Below are 24,661 nucleotides of genomic sequence, written 5' to 3'. Positions count from 1 at the left end.
TAATACTAACGATTGCAATGACTGTGGCAGTTTCTCCACAACCCCATACACACCTGAATTTTACCACCTGTATCCCAGGAGACATTTTTTTTTCTATGTAATAAAACAAATCTTGCCATAATATAACATAACACAGACAAAAAAAAAGGTACTGTGTTCAAATAGATATGTTAAAAATGGGGAAAAAAAGAGTTTGAGTGGTAGATCCCATTTAGATAGATCAGTTCATTAGTGAAACTTGGCATAATTAATTTTCCCTCTTCACTTTTCTTATACAGCTGTGTGGTCCTCATCTTATGTTTACCAAGTTCTCTTTTTAAGTAGAAATCCCTAAATGAACTTTTGTTTTTTAAAGTTCTGAGGTTCCTACTAATCAAGAGCATAAAAGATATCGCAGATAAAAACAAGTGAGAGATCTGAGAGAATTTTCCTAGTAATGAGTCTACTGCTGAATGCTGCTGTGACTGTAGAAACTGAAGTAAGCTACAACAGTGTGAAAATTAACTATGAGAAACGTGTTGTTGTCTTGCCTGGTATTTGAGAATCCATTCTACTGAAGTAAATTTTTCATTTTGAACCATAAGTGTCTTTCAGTTTGAGTTTAAGGATTACTAGATAGAGCTGAAAAAAATCTGGAAAGTAGGTCAGTGTCTTAAACACAAGAATGCTGAAAAACTGCCAAGAAATACATGCATTAGTTTTTTGTTTCATCTTATACCTGGTAGTCCATAGTGTTTTTTTCAGGGTTAATATTATGCAAATATGCAGGCACTCTTTTAGCTCAAATTAATCTCTTTCTACACCACGGGAGAACTATGGATTGATTAATGAAGCAAACAAACAGAAAAACAGACAAGCCAAGTTCTTGGGTGGGATGGGTTTCCTGTTTAACTCTGATTCGAAACAAGATTTCCAGTTTCAAAGCAGTTCAGGTTTTCCTAGGTGAATGTGATGTTTTCCTACTTTTTAATTACAGATTTGATGATGAACAGTTGTTGATGTACCGCAGCAATATTTGAGGCTAATAACATTGATGCTGAAGGAATCTCTCATGTGCTCTATCTAGTTGTCATCATGGTGTTCAGAAATCATTTTCAGAATGAAGTCATTAAAATGTTAATGTTTATGAGTGTGTTTGCTTTCAGTTGTCTGTTAACAAAATTATTGGAACTTGACCATTTGTTCTGATGTTACTGCATAGCATAGCCTAGATATGAAAAAAATAACACTTATTGTTGTCATAGACACATTTATGAATTATCTATTAATCACTTCACTTGAGGGCTAAGTTCTAGGGTCACAAAAAGACAATAGTTGAATTAGGCAGTAGATTTAAGAAGGCGTTAAGTATGCGTTCTCATGGTTAGTAATGGATAATTATTGGTTAATGGATAATTATTGGTGTATTGGGGCATTTGGAAGATACCACTCAATAAGAGATAACATTTCTTTGCTACACTATAATTCACTGTAGTCAAGAGTATTTTGGAGGTAGTGGCCAGATGCTGCAGGCCTATAACTTTTAGATACAACTTGCACTAAACCTAATAACATAGAAAGCAGATATCAAGCAGTTCTTGCTTTGGACATTGATTTTTTTTCTTCTTTTTTTCCTAGAAAAACACTTTTTTATTATTTCTTTTTTGGAAACATACAGTGATTTCTCAGTAAAAAGCAAAAGCCTACATAATTAAAATATTAAAAGGCAACTGTAATACTTAGAACAAATAGAGCTTACCAAAAGGAGACGACAAAACTCCCAATTTCTGTAGCATGGCTTTACCCCAGTAGTACCTCCTCCAGAAGGCAAACTGTAATCAAAGAGTTTGAGGTGAATGTTCACTTTCAGGCTGGGTAACAGATGGCACTCAGCTACCTATGACTAATACAGATAATTTTTTTCCTTTTTATACTGCTAGCACAACATGTTCCAAGATCTAGAAAGCCATCGTACAGAGGGAGGTAGCCGTGTTGCTCAGAGGTGCAGTTCTCTGCAGACCACTGAGCAGCTGCTGCGTAGCTGCTACTCTGCTTTAATCTCCTTTCCTGACTTGCAGCCATAGGTGCTTGAATCTGGCATGACTCATTCCTTTGTCCCCTCTAAAATCCCTCCCTGATTGCAGGGAATTTCCTGAAACCAGGAGTGCATGGGGATGGTGTGGAGTCTCCTGCTGCTTCTCAGAGCCCATCCAGTGCAGCAGTGCTCAGAATTTTGGTTTAGATTCTAGCCAAGTGAAAAACACTGCACTTTGTTAAATCTGTTCTCTCCGTGCCCGGTGGAGAACATATGTTTTAATTCCTATCTGATATTATTTGGAAAGCAAAGTGCCAACGCTGATGCTACAAATGTCACAGTATATTTGACCTGTTGCATACCTGTTATGGGAAGGAGATGTGTCAGTAGATGGTAGGTGTTAATCACTTTGTTTGAGCAAAAGGTTCATTATTTGGTGTAATGCGACTGTAGGATACAAACCAAATCTTCCTCTAAGAATCTTGATGATCTTCAAGGCCTTTTCCAACCTGAGCAATTCTATGATTCTGTTTCAATCCTTCTAGTCCACAAATGTCTAAACTGTAATAAAAAAAAAAAAGCAAAAATTAAATTCATAGAAGCATAAGGTCACCAGAAGCATGCAAGATTTCCAGAATTGATACCAAATAGTAAATTTATGCTTTGCATCAAATACGAAATCTTTAACAATTCGTACAGAAATTTTATACAGAAACAGTCTCAGTTGAAAGTCATGCTGAAAAAGGAAAGCTGAGACGTTACATTAAAACTTCAACCCTCCTATTTTTTTCAGTGCTGTTGTTGTTTATCAAAACCATTTTGAAAGGGAGAGGGTTGCAATTCACACTGTAGAAAGATCTTTTTCTCTTCTCACTGATACTAAAGCCCACGGTGGTATTGTAACGTGAGCAAAGAACTGTGTATTTTTGTACTCTATACTCACTTCGGTTCTTTCATTGGTTCTTTTTTGTCATTATCCTACAAATGGGATTGCTGTAACGTGGAAGGAGAGAAAGAGAGGGAGACAGAGCGGTGCTTTGTTTTATTTTTATTCTGTTTACAGTTCTTAGTGCAATTACACTTTGACCAGCGAATGGGCACAGCAGAGGGATATAAACAGTTTTACTGCCAACTGCTGTTCTACAGGGGAGCGCTAACGGTTGTATCAGAGCTGAGTGAAGGGCAGAAAGAAGGGAGGAAAGAGAGCCTTGCCTGCAGGAGCTGTCTTGAAGGTTAAGGATAACTGGCTGCAAAACGGGTAAGAAATTAAAAAAAAAAACTACAAACACCAATAAAAAATATTCAGTTGTTGGACAGCAGCAGTCAGCATCCACCATGGGCTGAGGTGCTGGAGGTTCGCAGCAGCAGCGTCTGGAAGATGTGCTCTGGTGCTGATGTGGCAGAAGCCAATTGCATTTAGGAATTATTTTCTTCATTAAATTCCTTTACTAACTAGATCCGTAATCTCAGCTTAAAAACCTCCCAGTAAAAGCTCAAGGTTGCTATTGGCTATGAAATAATACAATCCTTAGTTTGAGTTCATTAAATAGTTATGTGGAAAGGGGAGCAAGCCATCTGCAATAAGCTAAAATTGCTGACACTGTGCTCATAATAGGTTCTTTCCCAGAGGTTTTTATTGCAGTTATATAAGGAATCATTGACTTATGAAGTTCAAAGAAACTTTCAAAATAGATCTTCTTTTTGTTATATTTTTTGAGAGATTTAGCAGGAGACCACGAAGATACTGCTCCTAATAATTAGAGCTGAGAAACCTTGGGAAATCATGTCTGGAGACAAGGGAAACTTTTATTTACAGGAAGTTTGAAGAATACTTTAAAATGGAGGAATGCATTTAGAATCCCAGTTAGAGTAGCCAGTGACTCTGGAAGTCACTGCAGTTAGATACATTAGACCGTTTAATTTAACAGTAGCTCATGGGAAAATAATATACAGGGCTCAGCCACAAAACTTTCACATATCATGCAATGCAGTCCCAGCTTTGGGTCCTCTTTCCTTTGTTCCATGTTAACTCCATTGTGACATCAGGGGGATTTAATTTCAGGCTGTAACTAAGGGACGTAGAGTCACAGCATGGAGCAGAAGCTGCCATCCAGAATGGGCACCACATTCTGGTAACCAACCCCATTGGGGGCTGCTCAAGTGTTGGCAGCAGAATTATTGTGCTGGCTAATGGGGTGGAAATGAGATCCAGAAGTAGAGAAGGCCTAGAGGGTTTGTTGGGGCTCATTCAACATGAAGTAGAGGACAGCACTGGACATGAGCTGTTCCCATTACCCTTATCCCTTTTTTAGTGGGCTAGTTACAGAAAAAAAAAAAAACAAAACAGTTGGGATCTGACGTACTTTGTTTCATTATTCCTGTCACAGCAAGTCTTTATTGCCTCTTTTTTAGCTCTGTTGTCTCTAAGTTGGACATTCGTTGCCTTGTACTCATCTCTATACTTTTTAACCTCTTGATTGCTTGCCTGCTTAATATTTGCTCTAGACCAACACTGTAACTCAACAAATGCACTGAGAGATTGTTTCTTTTACAGTTTGCACTGCAGATGACATCCCGACCTCTAGAGGAGCAGATTCATTAATTCTGGCAGAAAACCACAATTTCTACTTTAAAACTATTGATTCCCCCAGAAATACCAAAATGCCTTGTCATTAGCATCTGTTTAGACAATTACAGAAATAGCACAGTTTGGTCATTTATACAAGATTAACCAATTAATGATGCTTTTTTTCCCCCCCTTGTAAGAAGAGGCCCTGTGAGCATATACACCATAATCACTGAAAATCATTTACACTTTTCTCACCAGCATGCACAATAAAACTCCTAGCCTAAGGGAGAAAAAAAAATCCAATTTTCTGTTTCAAGAAAAAGTCTGAATAGTCAATGAACCTTGCACCATGCCAATACACATTCAAGATTACTTAAACTAAATCCAGTAACAGCTGTATACATATACATTTTTCTTTTATGTTAAGATCTACAGATCATAGAATGGTCTGGGTTGAAAAGGAGCACAATGATCATCTTAGTTTCAACACCCCTGCTATGTGTAGGGTTGCCAGCCACCAGACCAGGCTGCCCAGAGCCACATGCAAATGAAAGCAAACAATTCCACAAGTCATTCAGGACCTAACAATATTAAGTAGAATTATAACAACAGTTACAAGAACACAAAAATCAGTGGAATTAACAGGAATAGAGTTAAAAGAATCCATATTCCTTTAAAGTTGCATTATTTGAGAACGTTTAAGACACATGCCATTTTTTCAAGTTCTTGGAGACATTCAAGGTCAGGCTGGATCAAGCTCTTTTCTCTCCTTCTGCTCTGCCCTTGTGAGACCCCACCTGCAGTACTACGCTCACACTGGGGCCCTCAGCAGAAGAAAGATGCATAGCTGGTGGAACAGGTACAGAGGAAAGCCATGACAATGTCTGAAACCTTCGGGAACATGTTCTTGTTGATTATAGTTGTAATCAGTATCACAAAATAACTTGCTTTCAATATTTTCTGTCAGTATTAAGTACTGGAATTATTATTTCAGTGATTAAAAACGCTTGATATAACTCTGGGAAATGCTAAGGATCTGGAGAAGATAATCTGCTTGATGATTGTGTTAAGTTAGCTCTAGGCCTGCTTTAATGCTTAATATTACAAAAGAGAAGAGGACCATTAACTTCAGAGGAATTCTTCATAGTACTTGACATTTGGAGAGGTGAAAGTCTGTGAATAATTGCAGTTAGCAGTAATGTGCCAGTCCTTTCACTCTTATTGAAGAGGAAGGATTTGAGGGACACTTCTATTATCTGTAAGTCCAACTGTTCTAAAGGAACTGCCATATATTCTTTCCAGTATCTCTCCAGTATGCCTCCACTTAGTTATCTTTAAGGCTTCAGTACTGGGAGTGAGAGCCACCAAGCTCCTGGTGGGGTTGAAAGCTTTCAAGAGGCTGTGATAGCTAGTGTGGCTGTTACCTCTGCCCTTGCCAAGTACCTCTGCCTTGGTCACCACCCAGATGGACTAGGGGCTCCTGAGATCCTGGGCACTGTACGTGCTCCAGTCCTGTGGGAACGGAGCTGGGTGGTGAACCTGAAGCATCAAAGGGAAGTAGTAGGCTCATGCTCAGGAATGGCACAGTAATAACTGAAACAACATCATGGCATTCTACATTCCATTTTTCGCAATTCAAATGTAGCCACTTATTAGACTGAAAGATTTATTTCAGTAAAACCAGCCCTGCTAACTCATGCTCAGATCTTTAGCTCACACTTGGATCTGAAAGTCAAAGAGTTTTCTTTCTGGTGCCCTGTCATCAGTAATAAATGTTTTGCAACTCCTAACTTGCACCTTTCATGGCCTCATTGCCTTCTGTGGGTTGATCAGATATAATTAATTCACTTTGGAGTTGTTTAATGACGCATAAAAAGGAATAGATTCTAGTTCAATCTCATAACTGCTTTGCCTCTGAAACCTAACAGGATTAAAGCACCATTAAAAAATCCAAGTCGTTCTGTGAGCAGTGAAACTAATGAAGCCAGGATTCCTATGGATTTGTGTCTCTTGGTTGATTGACTATTTAACTGATTTATATGAAGATTATGTTATCTCTGCATATACCTATAATCCCTTCCTGCAGAATATTTTGGCAGTGACACGCTGGTTGCTACGGAAATTCCCCAGTAGGATCAGTAGTTATTAGGATAAAATTGTTCAAAACCTGCTTTCTCTTTTTCCTAAACCCCTACTTTTGCAAAATTGGAACAATTTAATTCTTTCTTTTTACCTTTTGCTGTTAAGTTTTACCAGGGAAAAGCAAAGGTAGCCGTAAGCTTGATAACAAGAAAAAAAAAAAGACCAAAAAAGTAAAATAAAGAGTGTATCCTTCAGTATAATCTACAGAAAAGTGAGAATAATGAGAAGCAATCCAGAGACATCTCACAGAGCTATCCTGAGTACCAAAAGGATGACAGCATTAGGAAGGAAATGCGTATGACTAAGACAAAGAACACTGTGCTAAGTCAGATCAAGGAATTGGACTACAAAACCACATTTTCACTTTTACAAACTCTGTTATTTTACAAACCTTTGGGAAACAGTTCTGTTCAAATGAAAGAGGAAGCTTTGAGTTCACACCATGCATGCACTGAATGGGCAACAGGTGTGAGCTCTCTCTCTCTGAGCTATCTATAGTAGGAAATTTTTAGGAAATACTAGGTCTTTATTCAGCTACCAGATTTATTTGAAATTGGCCCATGGACTCCATTGCCAGAACATTTTTACAAGTTTTATTTATCAAAGGAGGAGGGTACATCGGCTCCCAGTCCCTTACCTTGCAGGTCTGCAGAAATGGCTGTGTCTACAGGAGTGAGCTGGTGCTCATCTTTGGTGGCAGCTGCACGGGTGAAGCCATGAAAGCCTTCCACCTAAAACATGAGTAAATTGGGAATGTTGTTTGTTAGCTTTCAAAGTCCAAACTCATAAAATAAAGCAGAGGCTTATAGGAATCATTAGAAATACTATAACAATATCATGCCAGTTCACTTGGGAATGGTGAAGCTTTATCTATGAAGCTGTGTACGTGTGGGAATAGAGCTAACATTTATTTCCATATAAAGAAACTTCAAAAACACTTGCTTTCAATATGCCCTTAGTCTCATTCTCTAGACTTCAGTTGCTATCCAATCCATACCTACCTGCCACTGCTTCAATGTTTGAAAATTCTTTATATTAAATAACTGTGCTCTTTTCTACAACTGAATGGTTTTTAATAAGGAAAGATTTTCAATAATTTCTCATAGACACCTATTTAGTTAGGTAATTAGGTTTAGAATATGCAAAACTGCATATACATCAAAAGGGTTTCTCACCAAAATCTGTAGATACCAGAAAATACACTAACACACCTGCCTGCATAGTTACGCAGAATGACAGAAACTCTATTATTTGTGGTCTTACCAGTTGTAGGGAAAGGCAAGGGCAGATAACCAGTTCTAGACTACCCAAAAAAAGATGATGGTCACAGTTAAAGAAAGAAAGGCTTACTTACCCATCCCAAGGATCAGGGCTTATCAAATACTTCACAAAGAGGGATCTACAGGTAGAGACCCTTTCCTTGTGGCAGCCAGCCCTTAAATGAGGCTTGGGGAGAGTTGGAACCTGGTTCTACCTCTTCCAGTCACACAGGTGAATTCCTTTCACCTATGCTCCCAGGGCTGGCTGTGTTCCTTCACGAGGTGCTCAATGATTGGTTCAGGCCATGGCTTAGCAATTCCCATACACCATCTGTAAGATTAATGCATGTATAATGCAAGAATGTAATAAATCGTATTTTAAATGTCACTTGTTGCTCACTAAGTTTTAGAAAACTAGTAGTTAGTTCAAGTTCAAGTTAGTAGTTCAAAAATTCTCAAAGCATTGTAATTATTGAAAACCATGAAATAGGGAAAGCAGGGAAAAATCCAGTGCCTGGCATTACATTAATTTACTCAGTTTCTCACAATCAAGAACATGAATAGAATTTATGTGTATGTATTCATTACAGCCTGTGTAGGTATTTTATCTTATCTGTGTTAAAAAATCTTATCCTTTTAAAAATATATTTTTTGGAATTCTATAGCTAGACTTAAATGACACTTCTTCAAATTTAATAATTCAAATCTTTGCATATTCCATGTCTCAATATAAGAGACTCTCCAGATGAAACCCCAACTAGAAAATGAATCATATGAGAATAATGTACTTTATCATGTACATTCTGGATATTGCAGTTTCATTGCAGTTACAGCAGTACATATATTCAGGCTGTTTACATCCAAATGTTGTAATTTTTGCAATTGCAGCTGAGACTAAAATAGGCAGCACATGTTAAGTTCAAAGTCATTCTTCCTTTTTCTTGCTTCTAATTCTTCATATAGGAGAACTTTAGATTGCTTTAATGTGTCTTTTGTTCGACTAGAGGAAAATTCATTACAATATAATGCAGTAAAAATGGGTAATTTTAATCAATTCGGTCTATTTCTCCTAGGCTACTATGTTATGAATCAATAGCAGTAAATCCATAGTTAAGACTCGCATGCCATTCAGTGAGGATTCAAAGACTTCTCTGTTTCAGGGTCTTGCAGAAAATTATGGAGAAGTAGTAATTAAAGTTTAATGTCTGACATTTTTCTAGTCAAAAGATGTTTTGTATTGCTTTCAAAAATCTGCGATTAAGAAACGCCATATAGAGCTTGTGACTTCAAACATTCAGTTAATCTATTTATTTATCCCTCCTTCATTATTTCTCTGCCCCTATTTTAATTAGCCTTTCTGAGATGTAGATCTCTATGAATGAAATGCAATGGTAGAATTTCTGGCCTAGAGGCGGGAGGTGAAATACTGATGATAGGTGGTTGTGTAATGATGAATTTGTGTCCTTTAATTCCAGTGCTTGAGGAAACAACTCCTTCAGGAGGCTCAGAAGAGTGATGGGTCTCCCTGCCAGACAAAAGAAGTTGAAAGCATATTTCAAGACAAATGTAAATACTCAAAATGAAACGTTTTGTGTTATCTACATGAGACAATTTCTGAGAGAACAAGTAGGTTGGTGTAAAGGATGGAACTTAAAGTGAGACTGGGGAGAACAAAACTTGACTAAAATACATCTCTTACAGAGAATTTCCCTAATTAAATTGAAAAGTTGGCACATTTGTGAGTCTTGAAAATTAAAAAGAGAATAATTTATGAATTGTGGTAATTCCTGTTTAATGTTATAAGTTTGAGATAAAGCATTTTCTAGACCTTTTGAGATCAGATTTTGAGAGCTGGGACTTGGAATTCTTTAAAACAAGCAATATGAAATTATTTTGAAGTTACTAGCTTTAATGATGAAGATCGGGGCAGTACAAGATGGACCAGTTGTGTTCCATCAGTGTGTGTGCCTAGCAAGCAATGAATGAGTTGGGCTCATTGTTTATGCCCACAAGAACAGCCACTTTCCCAGCTCAGTTCAGAAACCACTACTTGTAATTAAAAAATAGATAAAGTGATGTTTGAAAAAAGTATAAAAAGAAAATAGAATTGATTAAAAAATGGTCACGGTTCTGATTTTGTTAGTATAAATATTCTGTCAGCTGAGAGGAAACACTGAAAATCTCATCCCATATGAGAATCTTGTTTTTCAGTAGCTGGCTGATATTTAACACTGAGATTTAACGTTTTCCATCTCGAAAGGGGAAAAAATTCTTAACAGATTCACAGACATATCTTCCTTAAAATCTATAAGGAAACTGAAATTCTAGCATCTCTACCACCTATGAAAAACATATAATCTTGGAAAATAATCTTGAGAAATTCTGTTTGACTCCATACAAGTAAACAAGTTGCAGAAATAGGAATATTCCTTTGCAGCTAACACATTCAGACACATTTTTTGTGTCTGAATATTGTCAAAGGCTTGTCTGCGGTGTTATCTGTGTGACATCATAACTGAAAGAGTGGGTGAATTGCGAACGTTGGGCAGAGCCCTTTGTGTTCCTCTGAAAATGATTTGCATTTCAGGGTGGTCTTGTAGGAAAGGCTGAGCTAACAGCACAGTCCCAGCGTTCATGAATTCCTTTGATAAAGATTCACTGGCTAGAATGAATTAGGACAGGCAATATTGTTTTCAGCCTAGTAAATCATCTGTGGAGAAAAATGTTGGGATCACAGTTTATCGGTAGAATTAGATAATAACAAAAGTATATACTAGAGAGTTCATCAAACTCTAAGAAATTGGAAGTTGTAGTAGCCTGATAGGCTGGTAGCAATATTTTAGGATATCTTCGATACAAATTCAATTCTGCTGCTCATGTGGCAGCAATTTTAATAGAGGGGACTTCAATGACTGTAGCCTTAGCAGGGTTCGTGCACTTTACAGCATCAATAATTTACAGTAATTTAGTAGGGACTTAAAGGATATAAAACAATGCTATCGGAAGATGGCTTTATTGAACCCTTCTTCTGCGGCCAAATATTCTTTTAAGTATCCAGTTTCATTGAAAACACTGAACATCTGTCCGTCCTTCATACTTTCATTTATGCACAGGAAAGAAACTTTGTTCAACAATCTTAGTGAAATGAATTAGTAGATAACACTTGTTTTATTGCAAAGAAAACAAATTCTTTCCTTCCGTCTTCTTCTTAAAAATTGGTTTTATGACTTGACCAGAAAAGCATTTTATAGTTTATATAATACATGGTTTAAAACATGTGCCCAAGGACACTGCTCACATGTTGTTTTCTTGGTGTTTGTATAAATGAATATACCCAGTTCTGCTCTTGGTCACACCCTCCTAAAAACCCCAGTACATTTGCAGTTATTGTACATTTGCAGTTATTGTAACAGAATTAGCTTTGCAGGGCTAGGATGGGGAGCCGAGTTGAGTTACTGTGCCCTAACATCCTTTCTGGACACGGTGGGCAATGTTGTAACTTCACATTGCCTTCATCCTGGTTTCTGAAGGTGTATATGACAGTGAGCTCCATCTTTTTGTCTCAATTTACTCATTTGGTAACTCCCTGTCTTTGGAATCTCTTTACCAATCTTGTCTCAATTTAACAAAGAGATAATGCTATTAGCTTTATAAAATTAAAAATCCGTGCAGAGACGTGGGACTTTTATAGATCCCACTGTTATAAAGGCTCTGGTTGCACTCACCCTGTTTTGTTTATCACGTAATCTATGTGAGACATCATCCTCAAACTAACGCTTATGAAATTAGTTCATGTTACTTCGGCTTCTCATGTGGCTCCTTTTTTATGATTCTGTTCATCACTTGGTTTATAAAAAAGATAACAGGAAAAAAAAAAAATAAGCAAGCAGAAACTTTTCCATGGATATATTATTCGGAGATATTTGACATACATTCTCATATTTTGGATCATTTTCATTAACTTCAGAAATAACTCAATTTTCTTTAGAACCTACAGACTTTTAGGAGGATTTTTGGTGCTAATACCCTCTGAATTCAACTGAATTTAGTTAAGGAATTCTGAAAATTATAAACCAAGTGCTAGTCTCCCAGAACTCTTTCTATTCTCATTGTTGTCACAGGACATTTTTTTACATTACCATTACATAACTTAAATGAAGAACATAGGTCTAGTCATAGTCATAATCAATTTTCTGATTATGTAGAGAAGGAAAAAATGCTGGAGCATTAACAATTTTTAAAAGTACATTTAAATCATTATTCATTTATAGGGTTGCATTAATTTCTGAATAATGCAGCACTGCAGATGGATGATTCACAGCGATGTAAAGTCTTTTGTAGTCATTTAGAGCCTCATTATATGAATATATCACTCACTGTTTCCACCCACAGACACTTCTTGAAGTCATGAGGCAAAATCATTATCATGCAGATGAAAGGGAGTGCCTACCAAAACAAATAAAACAACAATTTTAATTAGGCTAATGTATTTAAATCCCCACAAGGTTATAAAAGCACACTTCCAGCCATTTCTAACACAAATGGATCAGGGCTCAATTCTTCCCAATTTGAAAAAGGGAGTACATCCAACTGCAGCCCCAACAGTGATCACAGCTCTCCTTAAAACAAGTCTCTGGTAAGTCAGCAGCAAGAAAACAGTATATCCACATTGACTGAAGAACATGCAGATTTAGCAGCCTAAGTCTTATTTTGGCATGTAAATACATTGAGAAGCAAAAGGAAATCCGAAACAGAACAGTAACGACAAAATGTAAGAACCTAGGGGCACTTGCAGAACCAAGAAACCACAACGGGATGGAGATTTGGCTCCCACTTGCTGACTCCTGCATTGTTTTGCTTTATTTCTATTTGATTATTGGAGGGATTCCTTCTCTTTACTTTTTTTGCATTGATTTCTTTCGTCTTTGTTTTGTCTTTGGAAAATATAATAACCTTTTGTTAGAGATAGAAGCATGTTATTAATGGAAGGATTTGCCTGCTGGGAGAGGCTAAAAGGCTTCATGAACCAGAAGCGATGCATTTGGTTTCATGAACATCCCCAAGGATGAGAGATGAGCAAGTCCAGGTGAAAAACAAGCATTGTTTTTTTTTGTTTGTTTGTTTTTTAACTATTTTTGTGTGTGTGCAGTTAATCATTTTTCACACTAAAAATATGAAAAATAGGAATCTCCATGCAATTACCTTTGGCAACACTTGTTTGAAAGAAATTTTATGTTTCAGGCAGATTTTGTTCAGTTGTTTAAATTTTCTGAAGAGATGAAGCATTTAATTACTTTATTCTTAGCTAACAGTTCATCATGTCTTCCTGTCGCAAAGGTACTTGAATTGTAAAAAAGCTTGATGCTCAGAATCTGCCGTGGTCTCTACTTTCATGACTATATTTAATCTGACACAACACCTGTACCTACCTGTTTGCAAGATTTCAAGACTTCTCTTGTACTTTCTCTCCAAACAGCCACGTTAAATGGGGAAGAACAACTCGTAATTTTTTTTTTGGTTGAGAATTGAGGCAGGAGCAGTGCTGGTGGTCATAAGGGTTAGATCCATAACTGCTGATAGAAGGACAGGTGTATTCAGGAGGCTGGATTCTGCCACTAGAAACAAAGGCAAAAACATGTTGGCTTGCTGAAGGTACTACGATAATCCTGAACATAAATACTCCTGTTTTTATCAGTTTGGTATGAATACAAATTGGGTCTCATTTGGAAAGTGTGCATCTAGCAAAAGCTGTAGCTTCTGGCCATTAAAGGCATCATTAAGGGAAATGTAATATTCTGTGTTCAAAACCATTTTCTATATCAGGAAGTGAGCTAGAAATTATTTCATTTAGATAGTTCATTAATTATGCTGTGAACTAGCTTTCACAGCCTCAATTTCTCTCTGGATTGTCCTTTGCTAGGCAGAAGGTCCATTACTACCCCACGCTTCCGCTCCTCTCACCCTTCAAAGCTCATTGTGGAGCCATGGCTACTTGCATGAAAACTCTCCTGCTGCAGAAGTTGTTTCCTCTGAATTACAATAGCTTTGTGCAATTTTTGGTCACTCCTGATGATTAAATTATCACCTGAAGGGCCGTTCCTCCAATGCACTCAGGTACCTGCTTTGTGCTGGTATGTAGCAGCTGCAGAAAAGGCTACTTCCAGGTCCATGCACATGAAAGGCAATCAAGAAACTTTACACACAATTGATGTAAAAAGAGGCAAAGCTCTTAGGGGCATTTTTGATGAGGTAACGTTTTAAGATCAGGAAGATCAAATCTACATTATTACTGTAAAATGTTTTAAAAGCAAATAATGCAGGCTTACTGGAAATAGCTATGGATACACTTGTTCTGAACATTATAATACACAGAAAGGCTTCACATTGCCCAAGGTAACTGGGCACAAATACGGAAGGGTAGTATACCAGATCCCAGTGGCGGTACTGCCATCCTCAGACAGAGCTCCCTGCATACCATGGTCACTACAGAGAGATCTGGCCCTGGTAGCCCCAGCCTCCTATCACTTGCAGTGCAGAAGGAGCAGAGTATTTGCTCAATCCAAACTTTTCCTGCTCAAGAGAATGCACAGCGATCTCTCACAATGCTCACCACTTTCTCATGCTTTAGCCCCAAATGGTCACTGTGTGCTGTAGCCTTGACGTCCCACAGAGAGATCCGGAAATAGGGAGCACTTTGCAATTAACTGTTCCTACTATCTCCCACCTAGCGGTCATCTCTTTTAAACATATTTTTCAGAGTATTTCAAGAGATCATATGACAAGATGGCATGGCGGATGTGGTCTCTGTAGTGTTAGCACCAGCTACCTCAGATTATTGAATCTGAAAAGTCTCAGTTTCTGCATAAACAAGATTATTATTGCTCCTCCAAAATTAATAGCGTGCACAAATCAGAAGCGATACATGAGAACGTAAATGATGCAGAAGGCCACTAATAGCATAAAATTTTGCAGCTTAGTGCTCTGCTTGGAAACAGACAGCAGATTGATCTCCCCAAGGAAAGGCAGGTTATGGAGAAGTTATATTTCTATTACACAACATTTGCATAGAAATGATTGCTTCCTATGGAGCTTGATGTAGAAAGACAGGAAGAGAAAGAGGAACTGCAACTGTAAAACACCATGGCACCATCATTCTTTTTTCAAACATAGAAAGGAGGACTTGTTATATCCATGTGCAGTGGTAACAATGGTGTCAGTATGAAGATAACCTCAAATGTAACCACTTGGAAGCAATGCATGTTAATCACCTGCTGCTTATCAAAAACTAATAATGGTTGGTGCTGTAGTAAGGAAAAAAAAAAAAGTGTATTTTTTAGTCTTTAAGGAAATTTGAACTTGTTTTTACATCCTTGATGAAATATGCAGTAGAGAAGCCAGGAACAGAACATGATGCTTTCACACTCACTTATCTCCCAGGCATATTTTAGGCACATGAGCAAGAAAACTTGAAAGCAAAAAAACTAGAAAGCTTAAAAAATGCTGCTTGTGTGGAATTAAAATAATTAGACACGTTTCTGACAGGGTTCATTAAGTATAGAAATGCTCTCTGGGAACAGAGAATTCCTTAATGGAGTTCACTGAGATCTGGGCAAGGAGGTTGAAAAGATCCCATTGAGGTGAGTGACAGTGGGATGGTGGCAGTGTCCTAGCACAGCCTGGAACAGCCAGGACATCCCTACAGCTTCAAGGGGATGGATAGAACAGTAAACTCCAAGCATCTTTGTCCAAGAGCAGGCTGGTTTTGGAATGTTACAGAGAAAAAAAAATGAAAAGAGATGGTTTTGCTAATGGATGTGCTTTTCATGGTGGATTTAAAATCTCGTAGTTTAGATAGGCTTGCCTAGCTTTTATTTGTGATTGTTCATGCTTGTTTCCTAATTACTCCTTACCCACTGGAGAACGCAGCTATGTGTTTTATAAACCAAATGGGAAGCAGAAGTCATGGCAGGGCAGCTTACAGGAAGGCCAGGTGATTTGATGATTCAGCACAGTCGTTTTCCTGATGGAGAGCTGACCGGCAGAATGATCGATCGTGTGAATTTCTTGAGAAGTGTAATTTGCTGCACGAGCTGCATACTTCACGGACCTGAGACAGAAGCATATTCCCCCTCACTGAGGAGATTTTAGAGTGGAGGAGAATATTCTCATTGCAATTTTTGTTGTCGGGACAGATTACTTTCTCTTTTTCCATTCTCATTAAAAACTCTATCAAAAAGAAGTTTGAGACGTGAATGCACGTTTCTTACAGTTCACAATGTTCAGGGTGTAAGAATCTGATTATTCTACTGCTCTGTGATTTGGCTGACTACTATTTCTTCAAGTTACCATTCACTTTTCTGCATGGCAAAGAGACCTAATTAAGAAAGAGTTACATTTGCTCATCATTTCTTTCAATAGTACAGGTCAGACATGTCCTACTGTACCACTGAAGTTAAGTAGTATTAATCATACAATTGCTCGGGTTGGAAAAGACCTTAAAAATTATCAAGTCCAACCACAACCTAACTGTACTGCCCTAACTCTAACAACCCACTCCTATTAATCACTAGGTGAACTTACAAAGAAACCATTCCTTTTTTTGGTGTTGATTTTTCTCATATTCATGAGAATGAACCATGCAAGGTTGATTTCAGACATGAAAATTAGTGATTGAGGCAGAAACTCACTGCAGTGGGGGCTTTTCAAGATCCAAATGTTGGCTGCAATTTTAAAATAGCTGTTTTCGACAACTTAGTGGTCTTTCCACTCCAACAGCATCCTTCCCTTTGCTGAATATCTCAGATAAATTTAATGCTTTCTATAAACACCTTCTGAAATACTTTTCAATTTGTTAGAGTTGCTTTTCATAATTCTTATAATTTATGCAGCCATTGTGCAGAGTGCAAAGTATATATCCATTAACAAAGTATCTCTGGTGACATGTTGTCCTAACCTCTGAATATTGCTAAGATGAAATCCTCTCCCTAGCTGACATTTATATTAAACTGTTTGCAGTATTTATTAGTGAATATAAGTCCTGAATAAAATCAATTCCAGTTTAGCTATACAGCTTCTGCCTTGGAAGCCACAATATCCTGACAAAAACATATATCCAGGGAGGAGATTATAGATTACATGCACCTGTTTTTGAGCTTGCCAGGTTTGTCAGATCTAAGCACTGTAGGTTAATGTAAAATACTACCAGCATCCTGCGTGGGCAGAATTTTTATTAATAACATAAAAGAAATGCTGTGAAGCTTAGTTTATCTTGCAGCAATCTGATACATCCTCTCCTCAATGCTTATGGTTTGGTAGAGAAACATTTGTTTTAGAGGGGTTCTCCACTCTATTCGTTGGCACAAATAGGGAAATATCTACAATTGTACTCCTACAGGACTCTAAGAGCTTGTCAAGGTATACTAATTCCAAGGCTGTGTTGCAAGACCCCTCAGAAAGCTGTGGTTCTGATGTGACATTTCTTTTCCCATGATAGCCATTGTTATACACATAGAAGTGTGCTCCCTACAGAGACAGCCACAAGAAAACACACCCAAGAGACAGGTGACGTGATTACAGACAAAAGGTTTAACAGAATGCACACCAGGTACCCACTTAAACAAAAAAAGAATTGAATAACCATTATAGTTTACAGACCAAATTCCTGGATGTGTCTGTAACATGATGAAAAACGCAACAATGACAGCAGAGCAGCACGGTCTCAGGCCACAGCAAACAAGGATTTACTCAAATACAACAGAAGCAGGTGAAAAAATAAAAGAAAGAAGCAACTTACCTTCACAAGTCCTCATGCACATGAAGATCTCCAAAAAAAAAAATACCCTTGCCTCCACTGTCAACCCTTCAATGAGGTCTGGGAAGGAATGCATCCTGGCTCCACCCCTTCCAGTCACTCAGGTACATTGCATTGCATGCACCTGAGCTTCCCTGAGTTGTCCCTGGCTTCCTACCAGGTGCTCCATCACTGTTTCAAGCCCTGGCTTAGCATTTCCACTACAGTGTCCACATTCAGAGGGAATCTAAGCAGTAGTATCTCATAATTAATACCTTCCCCTTGTCCCCTCCATGCATACACGATATCAGCTTTGAGTTTTGTATATCCTGGTGGGTTCTCTCTCACCAACACGTAGCCAGGCATGTTGCACCCCTATGCTAAAAGTCTGTTTGTGCCTGCATATAAAAGGAGCATAGTTGTAGGGCATTTAGCATGAGGGTTAAATGTTTTGAAAGTTGAAATTGCTGATTTTTCATTTACCTTCAATACCACTATGTGACATGAGCCCCATGGCACTTTAGAACCTGCCTAATGCTCACATCCCCCCTGGTCTGGAGTTAGAGAGAAAGGCGAAATGTTGTAATTTAGCCTTAAATCTCAAGGTTTCTAATTTCAACCACTTCATCTTCTGAATTTATTTCCCCCTATAACTTCTCTTCAGAATTCAATGAGGAAGCTCTGAGGCAGATAACAAGAATGATCCATCAGTTTGTCAGGCTGGGAAACAACATTCTGTTTGGGAGGTAAAATCACTGTGTATATGGTCTAACAAATTAGAAATTATTCAGTGAACTCGGGGAATTTAGTAATTGAAATAGAGCATTTCAGAGGGACTACCTTCTGCAGACGCACGGTTGTGAAAGCTTCTTTTTGTTCCTCTAACCCAATAGATTAGGAGAAAAATGAAGGAAAAGAGGTTTTTGGATGAGATATTCAGGGGCAGGAGGTGTGGCAGGGGACAGGTGGGAGCAGGGAAAGCACTTGACTCCTGCACTGGGACAGAAGGTTGAGCTGTGACTGGGTGAGACATACTGGTACCCTGGGTGAAACTGAACCATCTTCTACCTGGCATCAGCAAAAATCGTTAAGAAATCAGTGTTTCCAACCAATTTGTATCTGCCTAATGCTTCCTTTTCTCTTGGGTGGATTAATGAATCTGCTTTTTGCATTGCTCTGATTGTTTGAAGCAGTCATGGTGGAAGAACTCTGTATCATCTAAAAATGCAGGAAAAACAAACAGCTAACTGAGATATTTGGCTTTTACATTTGCTCAGGAAATTCCCAACCAAAACTGACAGGGACAGATTTGTCAGCTGCACTTATGCTGAGTTTTCCTGATTGTTTGAGAAGCACCAAAAGAGAGATTTAACATTTCCAACCAACTCTCTTGAGCACCTAAAAAGACTTAAACTGCAGAGTGCAAGGCCAGGCAAAGCATGAATCCACACCTGGAAATGAAGGATTGGCAAATCAGAAACATCTGAAGTGGGAATGGAGCTAGACATTTTTGTAAGATGAGGTACAATACGCACATTTCAATTCCCACGGTAGCTTTCTGAAAAGTATGAAATAAGATTTAATGTTTTCATTTGTTTACTTACACGTTTAAAGCAGTTTATTTTTTAGAGTGTCTGTAGCACACGTCACTGCTTGCTGATGTAATTTTCTTAAATTGCTGGCTGGTTTTGCAAGCCTCTATTTTCACATTTTTCTTTCAACTTTATATTTTAAGCTTATGTAGAAAATTGCCCATAAACTGAAGATATCTTCTCTGGAACTTACAACTTTGCTCTGTCTTCACTCTGGCAAAACACAGCAAAGACTTTTCCCTTTTAAATGAATGAGAGAAGTCATCATAAAAGATTTATTTCTGCTGCCCCATTTTTCTTATTTACTTCTAACATTCTACCCATTTGCCATGAGCTTCTTCACATTTCCAAAACAGCCAGTCTTCTGTGAGGACAAATTGTGCTATTTACTTCTGTTCCCAGAGGAAACTAATGGTGTAGTGGGTGAAATGTGCAGGACAATAAGGAGAACTGGTGCTGTGTATTCCCAGCTGGAGAAATATATCTTAAGTAAATTGCTCTCAACTGAAATCATGGAATGTCATGGAAGCAGAAAGTGATTTGTATTCTACTCTTTGTGTTTCTGAATCTCAGAGCCTGCCCGTGGGGAGGAAAAGGAAGGCCTGGGCATCGCTATGCAAATCATTTGCTTTTGCAGGGGGGAATGGCAAATGGCAAATGGATTTTTATTGTATTTTTCAAATGCAGTGTTTACTCCTCATCTTTAATATATTTCCCTGTTTTAAATCAAGAAGGGAACAGCAAATTATAAAGGAAAAAGAAATTAAGTCATTTGAAATTGCAAGTATAACTGTGCTGTCAACAGCTTAGCTCCCCGATTTGGGCTAAGCCTCAGTCCTCCACGCTTATCAGTTAATATTCTTGGGCTTGCTCGGTAAGGCTTGGCTTGTTTTAAAGTACACCAAAATCCAGGATTTGGGATGGATTTGTTCAAATTCCAGTTCTACTCCTTATTGGGCCAGGTCTGAAGCACACTGAAGTCAAAGGACATCTCCTTCAAACCCTCCTTCAGTCTCTCCGGTATGTGGAGACAACATTTTGCACGTGGAGCCTGCCTGGTTCATTCTGCACCTTTGAAGGGGTATTTTTAGATTTGAAGATAGAAACATGAAACGATAATTTCTAAGGTGCGTAGGTGCAGTGAGGCTCTTCCTGCGATGTTTCGGCAGTGCTGAAAAGTCATTTTCAAAAACCTCATTAGGTACCTCCACGCCTTTGAAATTCAGGCTTTTAGTGTTGCTATGTGTATTTAAGATGATTAGAAACGTCTCCCAAATGATCTTTTCCTACACTTCCTTTGCACATTGCATAATTTCATTTGACATTTTGTTGACAGTCACTAGTATATTCTTACGTTGAGTCTGGCAGCAGGTGAATCTTGATTAGGAATTTGCCATTTCCTTTGCAAATACGTACATCTGTATGCTAACATAATACGACTCTCGACGTCTCTGATATATAAAGAGTTCAATAAACAGGAAAGCAATTTCCATCATGAACATGGTTATTATCAGAATCTTATTTTTTTTTTAATTGTAGGAATGAGTTGTGGCTGTAAAGAGATTTCGATTGAACCATTTCTGTTTTCTGTTTCCTTCCAGGTTTCCTTGCAAGATGAATAAGTTATGTGGTAAGAATAAGACGTACTTTCCACAGAGCAGATGCTCCGTAAGCCTAGTGTGGATTGCCAGGATTTGAGCGCAGGCCAGGCAAAATTCATTTCCTAAATCCAAATAGAATTCTGGATGACTTATAGTATCAGTATGTATCTTTGAGAGAAGTTTAAAAGTTGAGGGGCTTGAGTTTTGCTTGAGAAAAGAAAACCTGAATCAACAGCTTTTCTGGGTGGGTATCGAAAAGTGAAAAACTCTGAGTTCTGAAGGCCACATTTCTGCCTGCCCCATCTGGGAGCTGGGACGCAATGGGGCAGCTGGAGCCTGGCAGCTTGCTGAGTTCTTTGCCTCTCTTGGGCTCAAACACACAACTGCAATGAGTCAGCAATTAGTTCTCTATTACTTAATGATTTCCTTCACCTAACTCTATGTAAGTAACTGTAAGAAAGAGAAAAGAATCATTCCATTGAACGGACAGGCCTATTCTCAACACAGAAAATGTCATCTTTTGTTGAACCAGAAGCTTCTTTTGCAACTTCTAGGATAACAATAAAGCAATTCCTATTTTTCACAGATTTTCTGTTCAAATTATTTACTATTTGGAACTAAGGGTGTCATTTGTTATGCATTTGAACAGATTTTCCTGTAATTGAGTCTTTGAATAGTTTAGGGGGTTATTTAGAACATAAATCATAGCTATGCATTAGGCAGAGGGAAGAAAAGGTTTTATTTAATTTTGCATACCACAGACCTGTAAAATTAAACAAATTGCAGAAGAAAACCAGCACAAGCCTTCTTCTGATATTACAGTGCAGCAAACATGCCATCTGTTACCAGCACTCTTCCTATCCACTGATGAGTCCCAAAGCACATAAGAAAAATGGTCTTTGTGAGACCCTCCGAGAAATATGTACCACCGACTTGAGAAATTGAATGAGGGTAATATTAGAATGTGAAGGTTCTGCCATGGAAATCCAGTTATGATCTCTTACAGGATTTATTATTGTTGCCTTGAGAACTTAGTGTGGAAGCAAGCCCTTCCCAAAGAGCTCAGTTTGGTAGGCAGTCTTAATGTAAACGCTACTGAGAACTTCACTTTTATTACTTTTGTTTCTTCCTTTCCTTTTGTAGTATTACTTTTCCTAGTGAGCTTTATGGAACTTTCCATAAAAATGCAGCAGATCTTGCTGACCCTAACATCTCAGAGGAAACATTTAACCATATGACATCAGACAATTGTTTGCATGGAGTTGACTTGAAATATTTGATATCAACTCTTCAAATATAAGGACAATGAAACTCTATACTTTGAGGAATGGAGATCAACTTTTTAACATTTTTGTATAAGTACAGACCTCCTCCATGCACATTATATGATGAGACATCTGATGGAATTTTACTTATCAAGAGGTGGGATATAGTTTCTTCTAAAGTCCCCTTTAATTTGAAGTTACGAAGCGATAAGCTCAACAGATACTTGTGTTGCTAGGTGAGCCCAAACCACCCCAGACAGCTAGTGGCTGGCTTCATGTTCATCTAAACTATTTTCATTAGCTTTTCTAACAAAACAAAAATCTTAAAAATGTCTTTATGTTTTACTCTTTAAAAAGAAGTACTTTGAAATGAAGCAGTGGGGAAGTAAAAAATAGAAACAAATTTGCTTTGAAATGTTGAAACAAAATAAAACGCTTTGATGTCTCCTAAAACTTTTTTCCTGAGAGGAGCCAATCTTTTGAATTATATACAAATAGTTCAGTTGGCCTGAATCTGCATTTTTCAACAGATACATTCTTAGACAGGCCAGTAGTAAATATGCACATTTAGGTGGTCTGTTTGAGCAAATGATTGTGCCGAATTTATTGTGTTGGTTTTCTTTAATGTTAAAAACAAAGGTATGGGTGTATCGCTCTAAGCAAGCTTTCACATTGTTCTGCAGAAGAAATTGCTGCGTAGAGTACTCAGACATATATCACAAACTCTTCTGACAGATCCTCTGTAGTTTTGGAAATTCCTGTACATACACCTCTAAATAAAGATATACATGTCAGGATAAAAGAATCATTTGTATTTATGTATATGAAAGCAAATCTCTTTTTTCAAAGCAAGATACTCGTGTGCTTTCCATTTTTTTATTTTCTTTCTTCTATTTTTAATACCCTTTTCTTTAGGTTTTATATAACGTATGTATTTGACAACATAGTCTGGCTGAGACTAATTTAATGGGAAAGGCAGACATTCTTATTTTTAGATACGTGATCTAAGTAAATGTTGAAAAATGTACAGTAAAGCAAAGTTTTCTCTTACAGCATTTCTATTCTCATGCTATTTCACAAGGTTTCTTGTTTTCTTGCTTGTTGTGAAGTCAACACATCTTGACATTTTGACAGCTTATTTTATTGTTAAGGGGGACACCTAAAGACAAAAATATACACGCCGATGTATCTTCTTCTCCCTCTTAGCCAATACAAAATGTATTGTTAATTTTTGTCACTGATTGTAAAAGATTTTGATCTGCTGGATCTTTTTCTATATATGCAAAATAATTTTTAAAAATATTCATTAAAAACCAAGCATAGCTATGCATGAAAGCCTTGATCTGAACTGACAAAACGCAAGGGATCCCAGTTAAAGCAGCTACAGATTTTCCCATTTTGTAGCACATCTGTTTCTGTAGCCAACACACATTTCTGGCCCCATAATACCTGTCCTAAATTGGATAAACATAAGGTAGAATGACAGTTTTGCATAAGTGACTCCAAATAGCACGGTGTTAGTTCAGCTGAGGCCACATCTTGCAGCAATATTACAGAGTCCCAATTTTTTGGAATCCAAAGTATATTATCCAAATAATGGAGTTGTATAAAAATATTCTAAGTCCAAAATTAACAGCATATACGTATATGCACACATACAATATCATGCTTCTTCTTGCTTTTATTTGTACAGGTACTGGGTACATGAATTAAATAATCTTTTCACATATTTAAACGACCCATCTAATCCAAGGATTCAGCATTGCAAACTCCTACTGAAAAAACTGCTGCCATGTGGTTTTTAATTCCTTGAGATGTTCTTTTTTCCTAATGGCAAGAACACGCTGAAATGTTTATCAAGTCTTATTCTCTTCCCTGAGAAACTCAAAGTATAATTATGTTTCATAATTATCCGCCATTGCCTCTAACAGCATTGTTCACCCTCTGGACCTGTTGTTCTGTTGCTATTCTACCTGGCGCAGTGAAATTCTCTTCAGCTTACTTAAACAATATTAATCCCATAAAAAGTGACTCAGATAACGCCACCAGCAAAGACACAACATTCTCATAATATCTTGCTTATGCTATGGCATAATGTCCTCTTGGCTGTAATTAAGTTATGTCAAGAGGATTGTCAATCTGTGGCTAGAAGCACAGCAGTAAGGTATGAGGTTGTTACATTTCTGCCTTGGTTACCAGCTCAGATGAGCATTCACCCTCACTGTGCCTCTGGGAGTATTCTGGGAGCACCTTCCTGTCCTGCTGAGCACCAGGCTGGGCCTGCATGTTATATGGGAGGGTGGCTCATTTGGGCCTGGCTGCCCTGCCCCTTCAACCATGTGAAGGACAACAATACTGTTCTGGTTTGTATGTGGCTATCAGGGTCCAAAATTTGCTTTTAATTAACAGGAGTAGTGCTATTAATCATA

At 37.8% G+C, this 24,661-nt stretch overlaps 2 long non-coding RNA genes across 2 annotated transcripts; both read right to left on the bottom strand.

Annotated features, from left to right (window-relative positions):
* Positions 1-16: 16 nt before the first annotated feature.
* Positions 17-8,915, bottom strand: LOC116217032. Its single transcript, XR_004160876.1, has 4 exons — positions 8,080-8,915; positions 7,363-7,456; positions 2,377-2,575; positions 17-1,811 (listed from the first exon to the last, which is right to left on the bottom strand). It is a non-coding gene; the product is annotated as an uncharacterized LOC116217032 (long non-coding RNA).
* Positions 8,916-10,472: 1,557 nt separating this feature from the next.
* LOC109369532 lies at positions 10,473-17,870 on the bottom strand. Its single transcript, XR_002118688.2, has 3 exons — positions 17,778-17,870; positions 13,414-13,599; positions 10,473-12,430 (listed from the first exon to the last, which is right to left on the bottom strand). It is a non-coding gene; the product is annotated as an uncharacterized LOC109369532 (long non-coding RNA).
* Positions 17,871-24,661: the final 6,791 nt, after the last annotated feature.

The sequence above is a fragment of the Meleagris gallopavo genome, chromosome 11, assembly GCF_000146605.3.
Source record: "Meleagris gallopavo isolate NT-WF06-2002-E0010 breed Aviagen turkey brand Nicholas breeding stock chromosome 11, Turkey_5.1, whole genome shotgun sequence".
NCBI classification, from domain to species: Eukaryota; Metazoa; Chordata; class Aves; order Galliformes; family Phasianidae; genus Meleagris; species Meleagris gallopavo.
The sequence above is the reverse complement of the archived record's forward strand: the minus strand, read 5'-3'. Positions and strand labels throughout refer to the sequence as shown.